General features: G+C 36.8%; 1 pseudogene; it reads right to left on the bottom strand.

The window, feature by feature from the left end:
- Positions 1–14,721: 14,721 nt before the first annotated feature.
- Positions 14,722–19,534, bottom strand: LOC129470359 (hsc70-interacting protein-like; annotated as a pseudogene).
- Between the last annotated feature and the right edge of the window lie 1,760 nt (positions 19,535–21,294).

Here is a 21,294-nt window from a genome sequence, read left to right as displayed (position 1 = left end):
GGGAAGTCATAATCTCGATCTGGTCGTTTTACAGACACCTCTTATTGCTGCTTTTGTCCAAAGTATGAAAACAGTGGTTGCTGTTGTAATTTGGAGGCTTCAAAATAGTTCTCTCATTCAACTTTCATTGCAGCCCACAGGCAGAGAACAGATTTAAAGCTGTGTTCTCTTTAATTTCAGTTTGCAGACTTGATAGTTATTAAGTTTATTTCTCCCTCACAGATTTTGCTAAAAGTGACAAGAAAGAGCCAAGAAATTGACCATTATGAATATGCTATTTTCCCTGATACTGGAGCCTCTATTAGTAGTACATGGACATTCTTCCAAAAAGCAGAGGCAGTATTGACCCAGTATTGTGCTATTCCATTGTAAAGGTCACCAGCTTTTGAGCTTGTTTGCCTCTGCTAAGCTGTGACACTTTTTCTTTTCAACTTTTATTTTAGATTCAGGAGGTACATGTGTAGTATTGTTATTTGGGTATATTGCATGATGTTGAGGTTTGGGGTATGAATGATCCCATTGCTCAGGTACTGAGCATAGTGCACAATAGTTTTTCAATCCTTGCCCCTCTCACCACCTCCCCATTCTAATAGTCCCAGTTTCTATTGTTGCCATATTTATGTCCATGACTGCTATGTTGATCTTTATGTTTAGCTCCCACTTACAGGTGAGAACCTGTGGTTTCAGTTTTCTGTTCTTGTGTAAATTTGCTTAACATAAAGGCCCTCAGCTGCATTCATGTTCCTGCAAAGGACACAATTTCATTCTTTTTTTTATGGCTTCATAGTATTCCATGGTGTGTATGTACATTTTCTTTATCCATTCCACCACTGATGGGTACCTGGGTTGATTCCATTTATTTGCTATTGTGAATAGTGCTATGATGAACATGTGAATGCATATGTCCTTTTGGTAGAATGATTTACTTTTTTTTGGATATATACTTAGTAACGGGATTTCTGGGTCAAATGGCAGTTCTAAGTTCTTTGAGAACTCTCCAAACTGCTTTCCTCTGTGGCAGAACTAATTTACGTCCCCACTAACAGTGTATAAATATTCCCTTTTCTTCACAGCTTTGCTAGCAACTGTTGTTTTTAAATTTTTTTAGAAAAAAAGGTTTTTTTTTTTAGGTTCAGGGGTACATGTGCAGATTTGTTATATAGGTAAATTATGTGTTATGGTGGTTTTGTGTACAGATTATTTCACCACCCAGGTAATAAGCATAGTACCTGATAGGTAGGTTTTCGATCCTCACTCTCCTCCCTCCCTTCACCCTAAGGCAGACTCTGGTGTCTGCTATTCCCTTCTTCCCACATGTACACAATATTTAGCTCCTACTTATCAGTGAGGACATGTGGTATTTGGTTTTCTGTTCTTATGTTACTTTACTTAGGATAATGGCCTCCAGTTCTAATGTTGCTGCAAAAGACATGATTTCATTCTTTTTTTTATAGCTGTGTAGTATTCCATCCTGCATATGTACTACATTTTCTTTATCCAACCTACCACTGTTGGGCATTTAGGTTGATTCTATGTCTTTGCTATTGTGGATAGTGCTATAATGAACATACATGTGCATGTGTCTTTACGGTAGAATGACTTATTTTCCTATGGCTATAGACCCACTAATGAGATTGCTAGGTTGAGTGGTAATTCAGCTTTGAGTTCTATGAGAAATTGCCCAACTGATTTCCACAATGGGTGAACTAATTTACAGTCCCACCAGCAATGCACAAGCATCCCCTTTTCTCTGCAACCTCACCAACATCTGTTATCTGTTGACTTTTTAATAATAGCCATTCTGTCTAGTGTGAGATATTATTTCACTGTGGTTTTGATTTGCATTTCTCTGATGATTAGTGATGTGGAACATCTTTTTGTACATTTGTTGCCCACTTGCATGTCTTCTTTTGAGAAGCATCTGTTCATGTCTTTTGCCCATTTTTAAATTTTTTTTTTTTTTTTTTTTTGAGATGGAGTCTCGCTCTGTCGCCCAGGCTGGAGTGCAGTGGTGCGATCTCGGCTCACTGCAAGCTCCACCTCCTGGGTTCACGCCATTCTCCTGCCTCAGCCTCCCGAGTAGCTGGCACTACAGGCGCCTGCCACCATGCCTGGCTAATTTTTTTTTTTTTTGTATTGTTAGTAGAGACGGGGTTTCACCATGTTAGCCAGGATGGTCTCGATCTCATGACCTCGTGATCCACCCACCTTGGCCTCCCAAAGTGCTGGGATTACAGGTGTGAGCCACCACGCCCAGACTTTTCCTGTTTTTTTTTTGCTTGTTCAGTTTAAGTTCCTTATAGATTCTGAATATTAGACCTTTGTTGGATGCATAGTTTGCTAATATTTTTTCCCATTCTATAGGTCATCTACTTATTCTGTTGATAGTTTCTTTTTCTTTTGCTGTGCAGAAACCCTTTAATTGAATTAGGTCCCACTTGTCAATTTTTGTTTTTGTTGTAATTGCTTTTGAGGACTTACCCATAAATTCTTTTCCAAGGATGATGTTCAGATGGTGTTTTCAAAGTTTTTTTTCTAGAATTCTTATAGTTTGAGGTCTCACATTTAAAGTTTTAATTCATCTTAACTTTTGTATATGGTGAAAGGATGGGGTCTAGTTTTTTTTCTTCTGCTTATGGCTAACCAGCCATCCCAGCACGATTTGTTGAATATTATTTTTGTTGACTTTCTTGAAGGTCAGATGGCTGTAGGTATGTGGTTTTATTTCTGGATTCTTTATTCTGTTTCATTGCTCTATATGCCTGCTTTTGTACCAGTACCATGCTCTTTAGGTTACTGTAGACTTACAGCATAGTTTGAAGTCAGTTAATGTGATGTCTCCAGCTTTATTCTTTTTGCTTTGAATTGCTTTGGCTATTCATGCTTTATTTTGATTTTATATTAAGTTTTCCTAGTTCTGTGAAAAATGATGTTGGCAGTTTGATAGAAATAGCATTGAATCTGTAGATTGCTTTGGGCTGTATGACCATTTTAATGCTATTGATTCTTCTAGTCCATGAGCATGGAATATTTTTCCATTTGTTTGTGTCTAATTGATTGGCTTGCATATGTTGAACTAACCTTGTATCACAGGTAAAAAGTCTACTTGATTGTGGCGAATTAATTTTTTGATGTGCTGTTAAATTCTGTTTGCCAGTATTTTGTTGAGGATTTTTGTGTCAATGTTTACTGGGGACACTGGCCTGTGGTTTTTGACAAAATACTCTTATTTTTAGGAGATGCATGGTGAAGTAGAGATAAAGTAATGATGCTTATAATTTATTTTGAAGCAGCTGAGTAAAAAAGTTAAATACTGTAACATGGTCATCAATTTATCTATTGATCTACCATCTATCAATCTATAAAATAGTCTGTCTTTCTATCTATCTGCTATCTCTCTCTCTGAGAATAAGAGGAAGCCAATGTAGCAAACTGTTAAGAATTGATTAATTTAGGTGAAGGGTATATGGTTGATTATTGGCTTATTCTTTCAACTTTTAAGTACCTTTGAAAATAGCTGTAATCTAAGGTTTAGGAAATATTAGCAGGTTGACAGAAAGTAGGAAACTATTAAAAATTCTTAATTCACTCAGAATTTTCTATGAAATGACTATGTTTAACTGCTGCTCTTTTTTACCCTAAGAATTGATCATGCCTTAATATCCGCTATGTTTTATTGTTAAATTATCTGTTCCCCCAGCTAGGAATGAGCTCTGTGGAGCAATAATTTTGATTTTCAGCTACTGATATCCCCCAGTTCCTTGAATGGTACCTGGCACTGTTAGATGCTCAAGAAAAATATCTATCGAGTAAAATAAAAAGAAAGAAAATACAGGCAAGAAAATAAACTGGAATTAACACAAGGTTCTTTCTATCTCTGAATCTTTTCTTTAATCTTTAATAATTCAAAATGATATAATCAGGCCATGCACTGAACACTTCTACCCCTTATTTTGAGTACTTCTCTGATATTATTTCTCTGATTTTTAAAATGTAAGGTCTTTAATATTTTACTTTTAAATATAAAAATTTAACATAAAAATATACATATTACTTAGTGATAGAACATGTAAAGGCATCAATCCATTATCCATTGCCACCTCTATGAAGAAGCAATAATTTTTAACTCTTTTATTTGCTTAATTTTCAGTGGTTATGTTCTTATTTACAATGATATGCTTATGCTATTCTTATTTTTCAAATTGAGAGAGATGACTTATTGACTTCCTGTTTTGACTGGTAAAGATTTATCTGTTTAGGGACACCTGCCTCCGCTCCCATAGCCTTCCATATATATATATATACACATATATGTGTACATATATGTATATATGTAGATATATATACACACATAAATGTATATATACATATATATATATGTCACTTAAAGTAGGTATATATATATATCTACTTTAAGATACATCTAAGTTATCAAAAATCAATATTTTCTTAAATACATTCATTTATTATATAGTTTAAAATTTTTCCTAATGTTTCTAAGTGTTCCTTCTTATTTTGTCCAATTTCCATCCATGTACCTTTAAGTTTTTCTAAATTTTCTATATTTTGTATGAAAACTTATTTGACCTCCTCTCCTTTTTTCCCTGAAGACCTGTTTTCTTTTGCTCTTGACTGTTGGCCTGGTTGTTCTCTAGATCTGTTGTTCAGCTACATATGGGGACTTCCCTTAGCCATTTTGTTAGATTGAACCATTTCAAGTTTCCTTACCTTTCTCTTTATGGTTAGCTCTATTATTTTCCTGAAGTATATTGTTCAGAAATTCTTAAATTAACCTAAGCAGAATTTATTTAAATTTGTACATTTACAAATATATATTTATCTTACATTTGACTGATAATTTTGCAGAGTAGAAGATTAGTTGCTGAAAATAATTTTCTTTCATATTTCTGAAGGTTCTGCTTGCCTGTCCTCTAGCAACATCCAGTGTTACTGATGGGAAACCCCAGGTCATTCTCATTCTTTGTTAAGTAACCTATATTTTCTCATTTGTTGTATTCAAATCTGGCATTATATACATTATAAAATTTCTAATAATGTGCCTCAGGTCTTTCTTTTTAACTCAGTTTATTAAATCACTATTTTGGAGACAGTGGGAATTTTCAGTCTAGTGACTTTGTTATCTCTGAGAATTTCTCTAGTATTATTTCTCTGATAATTTGCCTCTTCCAATTATTTTTTTGCTTCTGATACTCCTTTTAGCTGAAAGAATCAACATTCCATCCTTGTTTCATAGATGCCATACATTGACTACCTCCGAAGATTTAATCTATGGTTTCAGAGAGCATCTTTTCTCTTGAGCCTCTCAATTTCCCTTGAGAAGGTGCCCTCTTGAGAATGGACACCTGGCTCCCAGGATTTTATACCTAGTGTGTAGAAGGTAATGGGGAACACCAATGTTTCACATATGAACTTTTAACCAAATCCCCTGCTTCAGCCTTGTGCCTCAACTCTACCTTACTTTGAATCTGGCTGAGCATTCACAAGATTTGATGAGGAAAATTGTCCCTCTGTAAGCAATTTTGTCCATGTTTTTCTCCATTTTGATTAATCAGTTTCCAGAACCTTCCAACTCCTTTCCTTCTTCCAAATATATTTTGAAATATATTTTTTGCCAATATCCACTTTCTTGTCTCTTATTACCTTTCTTTTTTTTTTTTTGAGACGGAGTCTCGCTCTGTCGCCCAGGCTGGAGTGTAGTGGTGCGATCTCGGCTCACTGCAAGCTCCACCTCCCGGGTTCACGCCATTCTCCTGCCTCAGCCTCTCCGAGTAGCTGGGACTACAGGCACCCGCCACCACACCTGGCTAATTTTTTTTTTTTTTGTATTTTTAGTAGAGATGGGGTTTCACCATGGTCTCGATCTCCTGACCTCGTGATCTGCCCGCCTCAGCCTCCCAAAGTGCTGGGATTACAAGCATGAGCCACCGCGCCCGGCCTGTTACACATAGATCTTAATATGAGGTTTGTCAAAAAAGATGACTACGTTTATGGGAATGAGCAGAAAAAGGAAATAAAATGTATTCAATAAAAATGCTGATTTATATTTATTCTTTTATTAGTTTTTAGTTTTTATGTACTGTCTTTTTAATTAACTGGTTTGTTTAGAACTTTGTACAATCATTAATTGGAATTAATTTAGGGTCCTTTAAATTTACTTATGCAGTTTCTCTTCTATTATTAAAGATTACTTAATTCAATTAGGTTTTAACTGTAAAATCAACCGGTAACTTAGCAACCAAATTTGGGTATTTTCCAGATATAGATAAACAGTGTTACAGGATCAAATCTCTAACTTTCTTGAAATAACAGTAGATTAAGGACAAAAAATCTTTCAGTTAATAATCATTTATGAATTTATATGACAGATGCTATATATGCTCAGGATCTAATTTTCTGCAGTAAATGTTATTTGTCTTATTCATTTGACATCTGTCTAATATATTGAGTAGATATGCCAGAGATGGAGGGTCCACTCTACCTGGTCTCCCTCTCTTACTTTTAATAATATTTTAATAATAGACCTCTTGAGTCTTAGTTGGGCACATGGCTGCTCAGTTAGATATAACATTTCACATATTTCACAGACTCTTTTGCAGATAGCTGTGGCAGGGCAACTATATTCTGGACAATAGGATGAGAGCAGCAATGATTTGTGCAACTTCTGGGTCTTACAATATGATCTTTGCCATAATTCAGGTAGTTCTAATTAATTCATTTGAAATTTCTTTAAGATATATTATTCAAATTTATGGTAAAGCAGGCTGACTCAATTATTCTCATTTAGTGAGATATTTGGTGTACTTACACAATCATTCTAATACACTCAAATATATTTCTATATCATACTATATACCTTATGCTATATACATTATATATACATGCTATCTTCTACATTGTTATAAGAGAATAGTATGTATGTATGTATATATGTACTATTATATAGCTAATAAGAATAAATGAGTGACTACATATACCCATTACAAATAATTTCATTTTTACTGGCTTCATATGCTAAGGACTATATAAAGAAATCTGTTAGTTTTCTATATGGTCCTAGATATTACTATCTTCTTAAAACTGGGTTAGTAATGTCAAATAAAGAAAAAAACTTTTCAGGAAATACAAGCAAAGAGCAGACTCAATACACTTGGAAACAGGGATAAGAGACAATAAACTTGTAAGTATTTAAGCAGAGGGAATGAACTCTTGTCCAAGTGGAAATCAAGTTTGTGGCTTTACTTTTTTTTTTTTTTTAAAGTCATAGAAAACAGCTCTAAATAGATTAATATAAGTTGTAAGTGACATTAGTGGGCTAAGTTTTAAACATAAACAATACAAAAAAGCTACACTTAGATTTTTTTTCTACTATAAGTTTGACAAAGATCAGAAAGATTGTCAGTTACCTCGTTGTTTAGTGGAATTGTTTTCACTTTAATTTTTAATAGATAATTCTTCAACATGATACCACATTAGAAAGTTCAAATGAATATTCAGTAAAAGGTCTCCCTTTTACCATGCTTAAAAACATTAGACATAGTCCTGTATTAAAAATGTGTTTTATTTTGAGGGACCTGGTGGTTTCAGTAAGGAAAGAGTTAATTCCCTTGTATATTTGCAGATAGGCAAGATTTCAATGAGCAGTTTTCTATAACTTTCTGTAGTAAACATTGATTGTTATCTCTTAATATTTCCCCATTCTTCCATTGCTATTGATTTATTTAATACATCACCATGGCTATAAAAATAATAACACTGTTTACCAGCTTGCCTTGCAGCAAGGTGTGGCCCTGTGACCAAGTCCTGGCCAATGACATGTAAGCAAAAGCGTCTTGGGGTAGCTTTTGGGAGCTTCTTTAGAAGACAACTATTATACACCTTTAACATACACTTCGTCCCTTTCTCCACCCTGCTGACCAAAACACGGATGCAATGGCGGCCATTTTGAACCCCACAGAGTATGGCTTTGTCTTAGGGTGGTGGAATCGTGAGCTGAAAAGATCCTGGGCCCCTTGGGATTTTGTAGAACATAGCCCCATACCAGTTCTGCACTCCTAAGTCTACACCTTTATATGTGATAGAAATAAAATTTTATTTATGGTAATATTTTCCATCTCTATGAATTGTGGACAAATCCAATTTCTACAGATAGACTCACCAGGAGATTTATAAAAATTCTACCTAACAGCAGGATAGAGAGCATGTGAAAACATTAAGAACAATGAAAACAGATTCTGAATAAAAATCTCAGTACTTAATGATCCCAGATTGAAGAGGATTGGAACTTCCCAGGAGGGAATGTGGCAGCATTCCCTTTTCCTTGGGAGGAAAAGTTAATCCCTTTTCCTCCCAGGGATTGTTATCCTACCCAAGAAAGGAGACAGGATTTCTGAAATGTCAAAGGAATGATGCCCATGTGGTCCCAGTGATAGCACTTGTGTGAAACCACCACACTGATTAGCAGAGGGTACGTTTTTTAGCCAAACCCCTAGGCTGTCTCCAATCCTTCTGACCTGGATCTGTACTTGCTGAGGGCTTATATTCAGAGAGTTGAGGCATAATAACCTCACTTTGACCTAAGTATATTTCAGAGCTTTAGGACTAAGTTTCACTAGTTGGTTTTATTTATACAAGATGGCTGCTTCAACTCCATTTATCACATCTTTATTTAAGTCCAGAAGAAGTGGGGCATGGGGCACACCTTTTTATAAAAAAATTTTATTTCAATAGCTTTTGATGTACAAATGGTTTTTTGTTACATGGATGAATTATACAGTGGTAAATTCTGAGATTTTAGTGAATCTGTCACCCAAGTAGTGTACACTGTACCTAATACGTAGTTTTATATCCCTAGCCCCACTCCCACTCTCCCCTTTCTGAGTGTCTGTAGTCCATTATATCACTCTGTATGCCTTTGCATACTCATAGCTTAGCTCCCACTTACAAGTGATAACATACGGCTTTTGGTTTTCCACTTCTGCATTATTTCAGTTAGAATAAGGGCCTCTAGCTCCATTCAAGTTGATGCAAAAGGCATTATTTCCTTCCTTTTTATGGCTGGGTAGTATTTCATGCTGTATATATAGCATATTTTCTTTATCTACTCTTTAGTCAATGGGCATTTAGGTTGACTCCACATCATGGCAATTGTGAATTTTGCTGCTATAATCCATACGTGTGCAATTGTCTTGTTTATATAATGACTTCTTTTCCTTCGGGTAGATACCCAGTAGTGGAATTGCTGGATTGAATGGTATATTTACTTTTCGCTCTTTAAGGAATCTTCATACTGTTTTCCTTAGAGGTTGTACTGGTTTACATTATCACCAGCAGTGTAAAAGTGTTCCCTTTTCCCCACATCCTTATCGACATCTGTTGTTTTCTGATTTTTTAATAATGGTCATTCTTGCAGGAGTAAGTTGTGGTTTTAATTTGCATTTCCCTGATGATTAATGATTTTGAGCATTTTTTGTTGGCCATTTGTATATCTTCTTTTGAGAAATGTCTATTCATGTTTTTAGCCCACTTATTGATAGGATTATTTATTTTTCTTGCTGATTTTTTTGAGTTTCTTGTAGATTCTGCAAACTAGTCCTTTGTCAGATGCATAGTTCCCAAATATTTTCTCTCACTTTTTAGGTTGTCTGTTTACCTTGCTGATTATTTCTTTTGCCGTGCAGAAACATTTTAGTTTAATTAGGTCCTATTTATTTATTCTTGTTTTTGTAGCATTTCCTCTTGGGGTTTTAGTCATGAAATCTTTGCCTAGCTCAATGTCTAAAAGAGTTTTTCTAACATTATGTTCTAGAATTTTTATGGTTTCAGTTTATGTATTTAAGTCTTTGATCCATCTTGAGTTGATTTTTGTATAAGGTGAGAGATAGGGATTCAGTTTCATTCTTCTACATCTGGCTTGCCAGTTTCCCCAGTACCATTTATTAAATACGGTGCCTATTCCCCAATTTATGTTTTTGTATGCTTTGTCAAAGATTAGTAGTTGGCTGTCCAATTTTGGCTTTACTTCCAGGTTCTCTATTCTGTTCCATTGGCTTATGTACCTACTTTTTAAATCAGTACTGTGCTGTTTTGGTTACTGTAGTATAGTTTGTATTCTGGTAATGCAGTGTTTCCAGATTTGTTCTTTTTGCTTAGGATTGCTTTGGCTATTTAGGCTCTGTTCTGGTTCCACAGGAATTCTTAGATTGTTTTTTCTAATTGTGTAAAAAATGATGTTGGTATTTTGATAGAAATTGCATGGAATCTGTAGATTGTTTTGGAAAGTATGGTCATTTTCACAATATTGATTCTTTCAATCCATGAGCATGGAGTATGTTTCCATTTGTTTGTGTCATCTATGATTTCTTTCAGCACTGTTTTGTACTTCTCCTTGTAGAGATCCTTTACTTCCTTGGTTAGGTATATTCCTAGGTATTTTATTTTACTTTTTTGCAGCTGTTGCAAAAGGGATTGAGTTCTTGATTTGATTGTTAGCTTGGTTGTTGTTGGTATATAGCATCCTACTGATTTGTGTACACAGATTTTGTAACCTGAGACTTTACTCAACTCACTGATCAAATCTAGGAGTCCTTTGGAGGAGTCTTTAGGATCTTCTAGGTGTATGATTATATCATCAGCAAACAGTGATAGGTTGACTTCCTCTTTTCCAATCTGAATGTCTTTTATTTCTTTCTCTTACCTAATTGCTATGGTTAGGACTTCCAGAACTGTGTTGAATAAGAAGTGGTGAAAGTGGGCATCCTTGTCTTTTTCCTGTTTGCAGGAGGAATGCTTTCAACTTTTCCCCATTCAGTATGATGTTGGCTGTGGGTTTGTCGTATATGACTTCTATTATTTTGACATAAGTGCCTTCTATGCCTGTTTGTTGAGAGTTTTAATCATAAAGGGATGCTGGATTTTGTCAAATGCTTTTTCTGCATCCATTGAGATGACTATATGGTTTTTATTTTTAATTCTATTTATGTGATGTATTACATTTATTGACTTGAGTATGTTAAATCATCCCACATCCCTGAGAAGAAACCCACTTGACCATGATGTATTATCTTTTTTTCTTCTGAATTATCTTTCTGATATGCTGTTGGATTCAGTCAACTAGTATGTTATTGAAGATTTTTGTATCTACGTTCATTGGCGATATTGGTCTGCAGTTTTCTTTATTTGCTTTGTCATTTCCTGGTTTTGATATCAGGATGATATTGGCTTCATAGAATGATTTGTGGAGGGATCTCTTTATTTCAGTCTTTTGGAATAGTTTCACCAGGATTTGTACCAATTCTTCTTTGAATGTCTGGTAGAATTCAGCTATGAATCCATCTGGTCCTGGGCTTTTTTGAGTGGTAATTTAAAAATTACTGACTCAATCTAGCTGCTTGTTATTTGTTTGTTCAGGGTTTCTGTTTCTTCCTATTTAACCTACAAGGGTTGTATGTTTCCAGAAATTTATCCATTTCCTCTAGGTTTTCTAGTTTGTGCTCATAAGGGTGTTCATAGTAGTCTCAAATGATCCTTTGTATTTCTGTGGTATCATTTGGAATGCTTCCAATTTCATTTCTTTTTTTGACAGTCTGAATTTAACTTTTACTTAAATAAATCTTTATGAAATCAAAACACTAGGAAAATATACCCTCCAATTTCTTTAGGTTTTAGCATAACCATTAGATCTCTACAGGGTTGCAGTACATTCCGTTGCAGCAATGGGTTTAAGGAGACTGAGGTTGGCATCTCCAACAAACTCCAGTGAGGGCATTGCAGTTAGCCTGGTGCTACATCTGGTTCTACCAATAACTCCCAGTGAGGCTTGGGAAGTGGGGTGCAGCCACTCTGGCTTCTGGACCTCATTTCATCATCTTTAAAATGAGAGGACCCCCTAGATAATTTCTAGGACCTTTCTGGCTTTCACATCCCTTTTTTACTTCCATAGGTTATTGGGGAACAGATGGCATTTGGTTACATAAGTAAGTTCTTTAGTAATAATTTCTGAGATTTTGATGCACACATCACACAAGCAGTAGACACTGCACCCTATTTGTAGTCTTTTATCCCTGAACCCCTTCCTTCCCTTTCCACTTGAGTCGCCAGAGTCCATGTGTGATTCTTATGCCTTTGCATCCTCATATGTTAGCTCCCACTTATGAGTGAGAACATAAGATGTTTGGTTTTCCATTCCTGAGTTATTTCACTTAGAATAATAGTTTCCATTCTCATCCAGGTCACTGCAAATGCCATTAATTCATTCTTTTTGTGACTGAGTAGTATATATATATATGTGTGTGTATATATATGCACACACACACACACCTATATATATTTATATATGTATATCAATCACAGTTTTTCTATCCACTCGTTAATCTATGGGCATTTGGTTTGGTTCCACATTTTTGCAATTGTGAATTGTGCTGCTACAAATGTTAAACATGCATGTGCAAGTATCTTTTTCGTATAATGACTTATTTTCCTCTGGGTAGATACCCAGTAGTGGGATTGCTGGATCAAATGGTAGTTCTAGTTTTAGTTCTTTAAGGAATTTCCACACTGTTTTCCATAGTGGTTGTACTAGTTCACATTCTCACCAGCAGTGTAGAAGTGTTCCCTGTTCACCACATCCACGTCAACATCTACTATTTTTTTTTATTATGGCCATTCTTGCGGGAGTAAGGTGGTATCATACTGTGATTTTGATTTGCATTTCCCTGATCATTAGTGATGTTGAACGTTTTTCATATGTTTATTGGCCATTTCTATATCTTCTTTTGAGAACTGCCTATTCATGTCCTTAGCTCACTTTTTGATGGGATTGTTTATTTTTTTTCTTGTTGATTTGTTTGTGTTTGTTGCAGATGCTGGATATTAGTCCCTTGTCAGATGTATACAGTGTGAAGATGTTTTTCCCTACTCTGTGGTTTGTCTGTTTACTCTACTGACTGTTCCTTTGCCGTGGGAAAGCTCTTTAGTTTAATTAAGTCCCAACTATTTATCTTTGTTTTTATTGCATTTGCTTTTGGGTTCTTGGTCATGAAATCCTAGCCTAAGCCAATGTCTAGAAGGGGTTTTCCAATGTTATCTTCTAGAATTTCTATAGTTTCAGGAATTAAAGTCCTTAATCCATCTTGAGTTGATTTTTTATAAGGTGAGAGATGAGGATTCAGTTTCATTCTTTTACATGTAGTTAGCCAATTATCCCAGCACCATTTCCTGAAAAGAGTGTCCTTTCCCCACTTTATGTTTTTGTTTGCTTTGTCGAAGATCAGTTGGCTGTAAGTATTTAGATTTATTTCTGGGTTCTCTATTCTGTTCCATTGTCCTATGGGCCTATTTTTATATCGGTACCTTGCTGGTTTGGTGACTATGGCCTTATAGTATAGTTTGAAATCAGGTAATGTGATGCCTCCAGATTTGTTATTTTTGCTTAGTCTTGTTTTGGTGATGTGGGCTCTTTTTCAATACAATATGAATTTTATAATTGTTTTTTCTAATTCTGTGAAGAAAGATGGTGGTATTTTGATGGGAATTGCATTGAATTTGTAGATTGCTCTTGGCAGTATGCTCATTTTCACAATATTCATTCTACTGGCTGGGTGCGGTGGCTCATATCTGTAATCCCAGCACTTTGGGAGGCCAAGGTGGGTGGATCACTTCTAAGGAGTTTGAGACCAGTCTGACCGACATGGCAAAACCCCGTCCCTACTAAAAACCCAAAAATTAGCTGGGCATGGTGGTGCATGCCTGTAATCCCAGCTACTGGAGAGGCTGAGGCATGAGAATCATTTGAACCTGGAGGCGGAGGTTGCAGTGAGCAGAGATGGCACCACTGCACTCCAGCCTGGGTGACAGAGTGATACTGTGTCTCAAAGAAAAAAAAATTGATTCTACCCATCCATGAGCATGGGATGTGATTCCGTTTGTTTGTGTCACATATGGTTTATTTCAGCAGTGTTCTGTAGTTTTCTTTGTAGAGGTCTTTAACCTCCTTGGTTAGGTATATTCATATATATATATATATATATATATTTTTTTTTTTTTTTTTTTCCAGCTATTGTTAAAAGGGGTTGAGTTCTTGATTTGATTCTCAGCTTGGTCGCTATACAGAAGAGCACCTGTATAGAAGAGTACACTGATTGAATACATTAATTTTGTGTCTAAAAACTTTGCTGAATTCTTTTATCAGTTCTAGGAGATTTCTGGAGGATTCTTTAGGGATTTCTGGGTAAATGATTATATCATCAGCAAACAGGGACCATTTGACTTCCTCTTTACCAATTTGGATGCCCTTTATTTCTTTTTTTTTTAATCCTCAAATGAGTTATGTTTGCCTTGCACTAATAACTTTTATTTCACTCAAATTAGAGCAATAATCTTCCATACATAAGTATCTTCCCTGCCCAATAATTCAAAGAAAAAAAATCCAAAATGATTAGTAAAGAAAAATATAAGAATTAACAGACCCTTTAAATTTGTTTTAAATATTTTGAAGATTTAAAAAGTGTTTAAAGTTTGTAATTCCTAGTAGGAAAACATTATCTGAATGAATACCCTAATAGCAAACCACTGTAAAATGCTTCAGCTGCATTTGGGGGAGAGGGGTAGGGATTATCTTCAAAGCACCCCAGCTCTCTTGATGAGAAGGTCAGAGGTACATTGGTTTGTATTATTGCAACATCCATAAGGTGATCTAGGTTGCTTTTCCTTCAGCAAGGGCTCTATTTATCAGAAGGGCATTACGCTTGACCTCCAAATTTGGCTGACAATTTACTGATAAGATTCATAATCTTTGGGTTGCTCTGGTATTTTGACATATTTGCTGGGTTCTGAGCCACATCCTGGAAGGCCACCATAACTTCTGGATCCTGCATGGCTGCAAGAACCTCTGGATCACTAAGAATTTCATTGAGTCCCGTTGATCTGTCTAATGTTGACAGTGGGGTGTTAAAGTCTTCCATTATTATTGTGTGGGAGTCTAACAGAAAGTTAACAAAGATACCCAGAAATTGACCTCAGCTCTGCACAAAGTGGACCTAATAGACATCTACAGAACTCTCCACCCCAAATCAACAGAATATACGTTTTTTTCAGCACCACACCACACCTATTCCAAAATTGACCACATAGTTGGAAGTAAAGCACTCCTCAGCAAATGTAAAAGAACAGAAATTATAACAAACTGTCTCTCAGACCACAGTGCAATCAAACTGAACTCAGGATTAAGAAACTCACTCAAAACCGCTCAACTACATGGAAACTGAACAACCTGCTCCTGAATGACTACTGGGTACATAACGAAATGAAGGCAGAAATAAAGATGTTCTTTGAAACCAACGAGAACAAAGACACAACATACCAGAATCTCTGAGACACATTCAAAGCAGTGTGTAGAGGGAAATTTATAGCACTAAATGCCCACAAGAGAAAGCAGGAAAGATCCAAAATTGACACCCTAACATCACAATTGAAAGAACTAGAAAAGCAAGAGCAAACACATTCAAAAGCTAGCAGAAGGCTAGAAATAACTAAAATCAGAGCAGAACTGAAGGAAATAGAGACACAAAAAACCCTTCAAAAAATTAATGAATCCAGGAGCTGGTTTTTTGAAAAGATCAACAAAATTGATAGACTGCTAGCAAGACTAATAAAGAAGAAAAGAGAGAAGAATCAAATAGATGCAATAAAAAATGATAAAGGGGTTATCACCACCGATCCCACAGAAATACAAACTACCATCAGAGAATACTACAAACACCTCTAAGCAAATAAACTAGAAAATCTAGAAGAAATGGATAAATTCCTGGACACATACACCCTCCCAAGACTAAACCAGGAAGGAGCTGAATCTCTGAATAGACCAATAACAGGCTCTGAAATTGTGGCAATAATCAATAGCTTACCAACCAAAAAAAGTGCAGGACCAGATGGATTCACAGCCAAATTCTACCAGAGGTACAAGGAGGAGCTGGTACCATTCCTTCTGAAACTATTCCAGTCAATAGAAAAAGAGGGAATCCTCCCTAACTCATTTCATGAGGCCAGCATCATCCTGATACCAAAGGCAGGCAGAGACACAACCAAAAAAGAGAATTTTAGACCAATATCCTTAATGAACATTGATGCAAAAATCCTCAATAAAATACTGGCAAACCAAATCCAGCAGCACATCAAAAAGCTTATCCACCATGATCAAGTGGGCTTCATCCCTGGGATGCAAGGCTGGTTCAACATATGCAAATCAATAAATGTAATCCATCATATAAACAGAACCAAAGACAAAAACCACATGATTACCTCAATAGATGCAGAAAAGGCCTTTGACAAAATTCAACAACCTTCATGCTAAAAACTCTCAATAAATTAGGTATTGATGGGACATATCTCAAAATAATAAGAGCTATCTATGACAAACCCACAGCCAGTATCATACTGAATGGCCAAAAACTGGAAGCATTCCCTTTGAAAACTGGCACAAGACAGGGATGCCCTCTCTCACCACTCCTATTCAACATAGTGTTGGAAGTTCTGGCCAGGGCAATTAGGCAGGAAAAGGAAATAAAGGGTATTCAATTAGGAAAAGAGGAAGTCAAATTTTCCCTGTTTGCAGATGACATGATAGTCTATCTAGAAAACCCCATCATCTCAGCCCCAAATCTCCTTAAGCAGATAAGCAACTTCAGCAAAGTCTCAGGATACAAAATCAATGTGCAAAAATCACAAGCATTCCTATACACCAATAACAGACAAACAGAGAGCCAAATCATGAGTGAACTCCCATTCACAACTGCTTCAAAGACAATAAAATACCTAGGAATCCAACTTACAAGGGATGTGAAGGACCTCTTCAAGGAGAACTACAAACCACTGCTCAATGAAATAAAAGAGGATACAAACAAATGGAAGAACATTCCATGCTCATGGGTTGGAAGAATCAATATCATGAAAATGGCCATACTGCCCAAGGTAATTTATAGATTCAATGCCATCCCCATCAAGCTACCAATGACTTTCTTCACAGAATTGGAAAAACTACCTTAAAGTTCATATGGAACCAAAAAAGAGCCTGCATCGCCAAGTCAATCCTAAGCCAAAAGAACAAAGCCAGAGGCATCACGCTACCTGACTTCAAACTATACTACAAGGCTACAGTAACCAAAACAGCATGGTACTGGTACCAAAATAGAGATATAGATCAATGGAACAGAACAGAGCCCTCAGAAATATTGCGGCCTATCTACAACCATCTGATCTTTGACAAATCTGACAAAAACAAGCAATGGGGAAAGGACTCCCTATTTAATAAATGGTGCTGGGAAAACTGGCTAGCCATATGTAGAAAGCTGAAACTGGATCCCTTCCTTACACCTTATACAAAAATTAATTCAAGATGGATTAAAGACTTACATGTTAGACCTAAAACCATAAAAACCCTAGAAGAAAACCTAGGCAATACCATTCAGGACATAGGCATGGGCAAGGACTTCATGTCTAAAACACCAAAAGCAATGGCAACGAAAGCCAAAATTGACGAATGGGATCTAATTAAACTAAAGAGCTTCTGCACAGCAAAAGAAACTACCATCAGAGTGAACAGGCAACCTAAAAAATGGGAGAAAATTTTCACAACCTACTCATCTGACAAAGGGCTAATATCCAGAATCTACCATGAACTCAAACAAATTTACAAGAAAAAAACAACCCCATCAAAAAGTGGGCAAAGGAGGTGAACAGACACTTCTCAAAAGAAGACATTTATGCAGCCAAAAAACACATGAAAAAATGCTCATCATTACTGGCCATCAGAGAAATGCAAATCAAAACCACAATGAGATGCCATCTCACACCAGTTAGAATGGCAATCATTAAAAGGTCAGGAAACAACAGGTGCTGGAGAGGATGGGGAGAAATAGGAACACTTTTACACTGTTGGTGGGACTGTAAACTAGTTCAACCATTGTGGAAGTCAGTGTGGTGATTCCTCAGTGGTCTAGAACTAGAAATACCATTTGACCCAGCCATCCCATTACTGGGTATATATCCAAAGGATTATAAATCATGCTGCTATAAAGACACATGCACATGTATGTTTATTGTGGCACTATTCAGAATAGCAAAGGCTTGGAACCAACCCAAATGTCTAACAAGAATAGACTGGATGAAGAAAATGTGGCACATATACACCATGGAATACTATGCAGCCATGAAAAATGATGAGTTCATGTCCTTTGTAGGGACACGGATGAAACTGGAAACCATCATTCTCAGCAAACTGTCACAAGGACAAAAAACCAAACACCGCATCTTCTCACTCATAGGTGGGAATTGAACAATGAGAACACATGGACACAGGAAGGGGAACATCACACTCCGGGGACTGTTGCGGGATGGGGGGAGGGGGGAGGGATAGCATTAGGAGATATACCTAATGTTAAATGACGAGTTAATGGGTGCAGCACACCAACATGGCACATGTATACATATGTAGCAAACCTGCACATCATGCACATGTACCCTAAAACTTAAAGTATAATAATAATGAAATTAAAAAAAAGAATTTTATTGAGTCCGGGCATTCCGGCCATTCCAGGCATGCCCCCTCCCATTCCAGGCATTCCTCCTGGAAAATTACCAGGCATTCCTCCAGGAAAGCCACCTGGAAAAGAGCCATACTGAGCTCCTGACTGTCGTCTGGCTTCTTCCTCCCTCTGGGCTCTCTCATGCTCTTCTCAAGCCTTCTTAACTCATTCTATTCTTTGTTTGATCTCTCGCTCTTCACATTTTTGCTCATACTTTCTCTGACGTTCTGCAATTTTCTGTGCCCTAGGTTGAACTTCTTTCAGCATTGCGTAGCATCTTCATCATAATCCAATTTACAGGCAAGGGCAAGATCATGGGCTGCTTCTTCCCAGTGGCCTAGAAGTCTGTGTGCTTTCCCCCGCCACTTGTAAGGCTGAGGTGAATCAGCATTTATTTCAATGGCTCTGTCACAGTCTCAGATGGCAGCATTTGGCTTCTGTAATTTGACGAAGACACTGGCCCTCTTGGCATACAAAATGGCCAAGCGAGGATTCAGCTTGATGGCATCTGTGAATAAGTCAATGGCTTTCTGGATTTCACCATCATTTAAGGCTTCGACAGCAGCCACTTTTTTATCATTTGCCTGATCCATCATCTCCTCCGTTGTCTCCGCATTTTCATCTCCCATTTCTTGGGGAGCATCAGTGTCTGGTTCAATCACACCTTCTTTATCAATTTCTAGATCACTTTCCTCACTTGATGGTTCATCTGCCTTTAAGTCTTCCTCCACCTTCTTACTATCAGGTTTTTCTTCCTTGGTATTTTCTTCTTATTTAGCTTTCTGAGTAGCAGGTGGTACTTCACCTCCCATGGTCTCCACCCACTCCCTCAGGAAGCGCATTTCCTTGGTGTGCAGAATGCTCGGATCCTGCTTACACATTTTCACAGAGGGCCGAAGCTCGTTTACTTTGTGGGTGTCCATGGTAAGGAGGTGGTGGGCGAAGCTGGGGGGCTGCCGCCCGGTTCCAGGCCCAGGCGCTGGCTCGGCGTGACCGTGCAGAAGGGGGCGACTCTGGATGCCCTTTGTTACTTTCTGTTGTCTGATTGCCCTGGCTAGGACTTCTAGTACTAAGTTGAAGAGGAGTGGTCAGAGTAGGCATCCTTATCTTGTTCCAGGTATCAGAGGAAATGCTTTCAACTTTTCCCCATTCAGTATAATGTTGGCTGTTGGTTTGTCATAGATGGCTTTTATTATGTTGAGGTGTTTCTTGTATGTCAATTTTGCTGAGAGTTTTAATCATAAGGGATGCTGGATTTTGTTGAATGCTTTTTCTGCATTTATTGAGATGATCATGTGATTTTAAAAAAATTCTGTTTATGTGGAGTATCACATTTATTGACTTGCATATGTTAAACCATCCCTGCATCCCTGGTATGAAACCCACTTGATCATGGCGGATTCTTTTTGATATGTTGTTGGATTCGGTTAGCTAGTGTTTTGTTAAGGATTTTAGCATCTATGTTCATCAGGGATTTTGGTCTGTAGTTTTCTTTTTTGGTTATGTCCTTTCCTGGTTTTGGTATTAGGGTGATGCTGGCTTCATAGAATGAATTAGGGAGGGATCCCTCTTTCTCTATCTTGTGGAATAGTATCTAAAGGATTGGTACCAATTCTTTGAATATCTGGTAGAATTCTGCTGTGAATCTATCTGGTCCTGGACTTTTTATGTTGGTAATTTAAAAATTACCATTTCAGTCTTGCTGCTTGTTATTGGTCTGTTCAGGGTATCTAATTCTTCCTGATTTAAGCTAGGAGGGTTGTATTTATTTTCAGGACTTTATCTGTCTCTTCTAGGTTTTCTAGTTTTTATGCATAAAGATGTTTATAGTAGCCATGAATGATCTTTTGTATTTCTGTGGTATCAGTTGTAATATCTCCCACTTTGTTTCTTATTGAGCTTATTTGGATTTTGTCTCTTCTTGGTTAATCTTCCTAATTTTATCAATTTTATTTATCTTGTCAAAGAACCAGCTTTTTGTTTCATTTATCTTTTGGTATTTTTTTTTTTTGTTTCAATTTCATTTAGATCTGCTCTGGTCTTGGTTATTTCCTTTCTTCTGCTGGGTATGGGTTTGGTTTATTCTTGTTTCTCTAGTTCCTTGAGGTGTGACCTTAGATTGTTTGCACTCTTTCAGACTTTTTGATGTAGGCATTTAGGGATATGAACTTTCCTCTTAGTACCACCTTTGCTGTGTCCCAGAGATTTTGATAGATTGTGTCACTATTGTCATTCAGTTTGAAGAATTTTTTAAATTTCCATCTTGATTTGATTTTTGACCCAGTGATCATTCAGGAGCAGGTTATTTAATTTCCACATATTTGCATGGTTTTGAAGACTCCTTTTGGAGTTGATTTCCAGTTTTATTCCACTGTGGTCTGAGAGAGTGCTTGCCAAAATTTCAATTTTCTTAAATTTATTGAGGCTCGTTTTGTGGCCTATCATATGGTCTGTCTTGGAGAAAGTTCCACGTGCTGTTGAATAGAATGTGTGTTCTGCAGTTGTTGGATGGAATGTTCTGTATGTATCTGTTAAGTCCATTTGTTCCCAGATATAGTTTAAATTCATTGTTTTTTTTGTTGACTTTCTGTCCTGATGACCTGTTCAGTGCTGTCAGTGGAGTGTTGAAATCCTGCACTATTATTGTGTTGCTGTCTGATTTCTTAGATCTATTAGTAATTGTTGTATAAATTTGGGA

This window comes from Symphalangus syndactylus, chromosome 2 (assembly GCF_028878055.3).
Source record: "Symphalangus syndactylus isolate Jambi chromosome 2, NHGRI_mSymSyn1-v2.1_pri, whole genome shotgun sequence".
Lineage (NCBI taxonomy): Eukaryota > Metazoa > Chordata > Mammalia > Primates > Hylobatidae > Symphalangus > Symphalangus syndactylus.
This window is presented reverse-complemented; position numbering and strand designations above follow the sequence as displayed.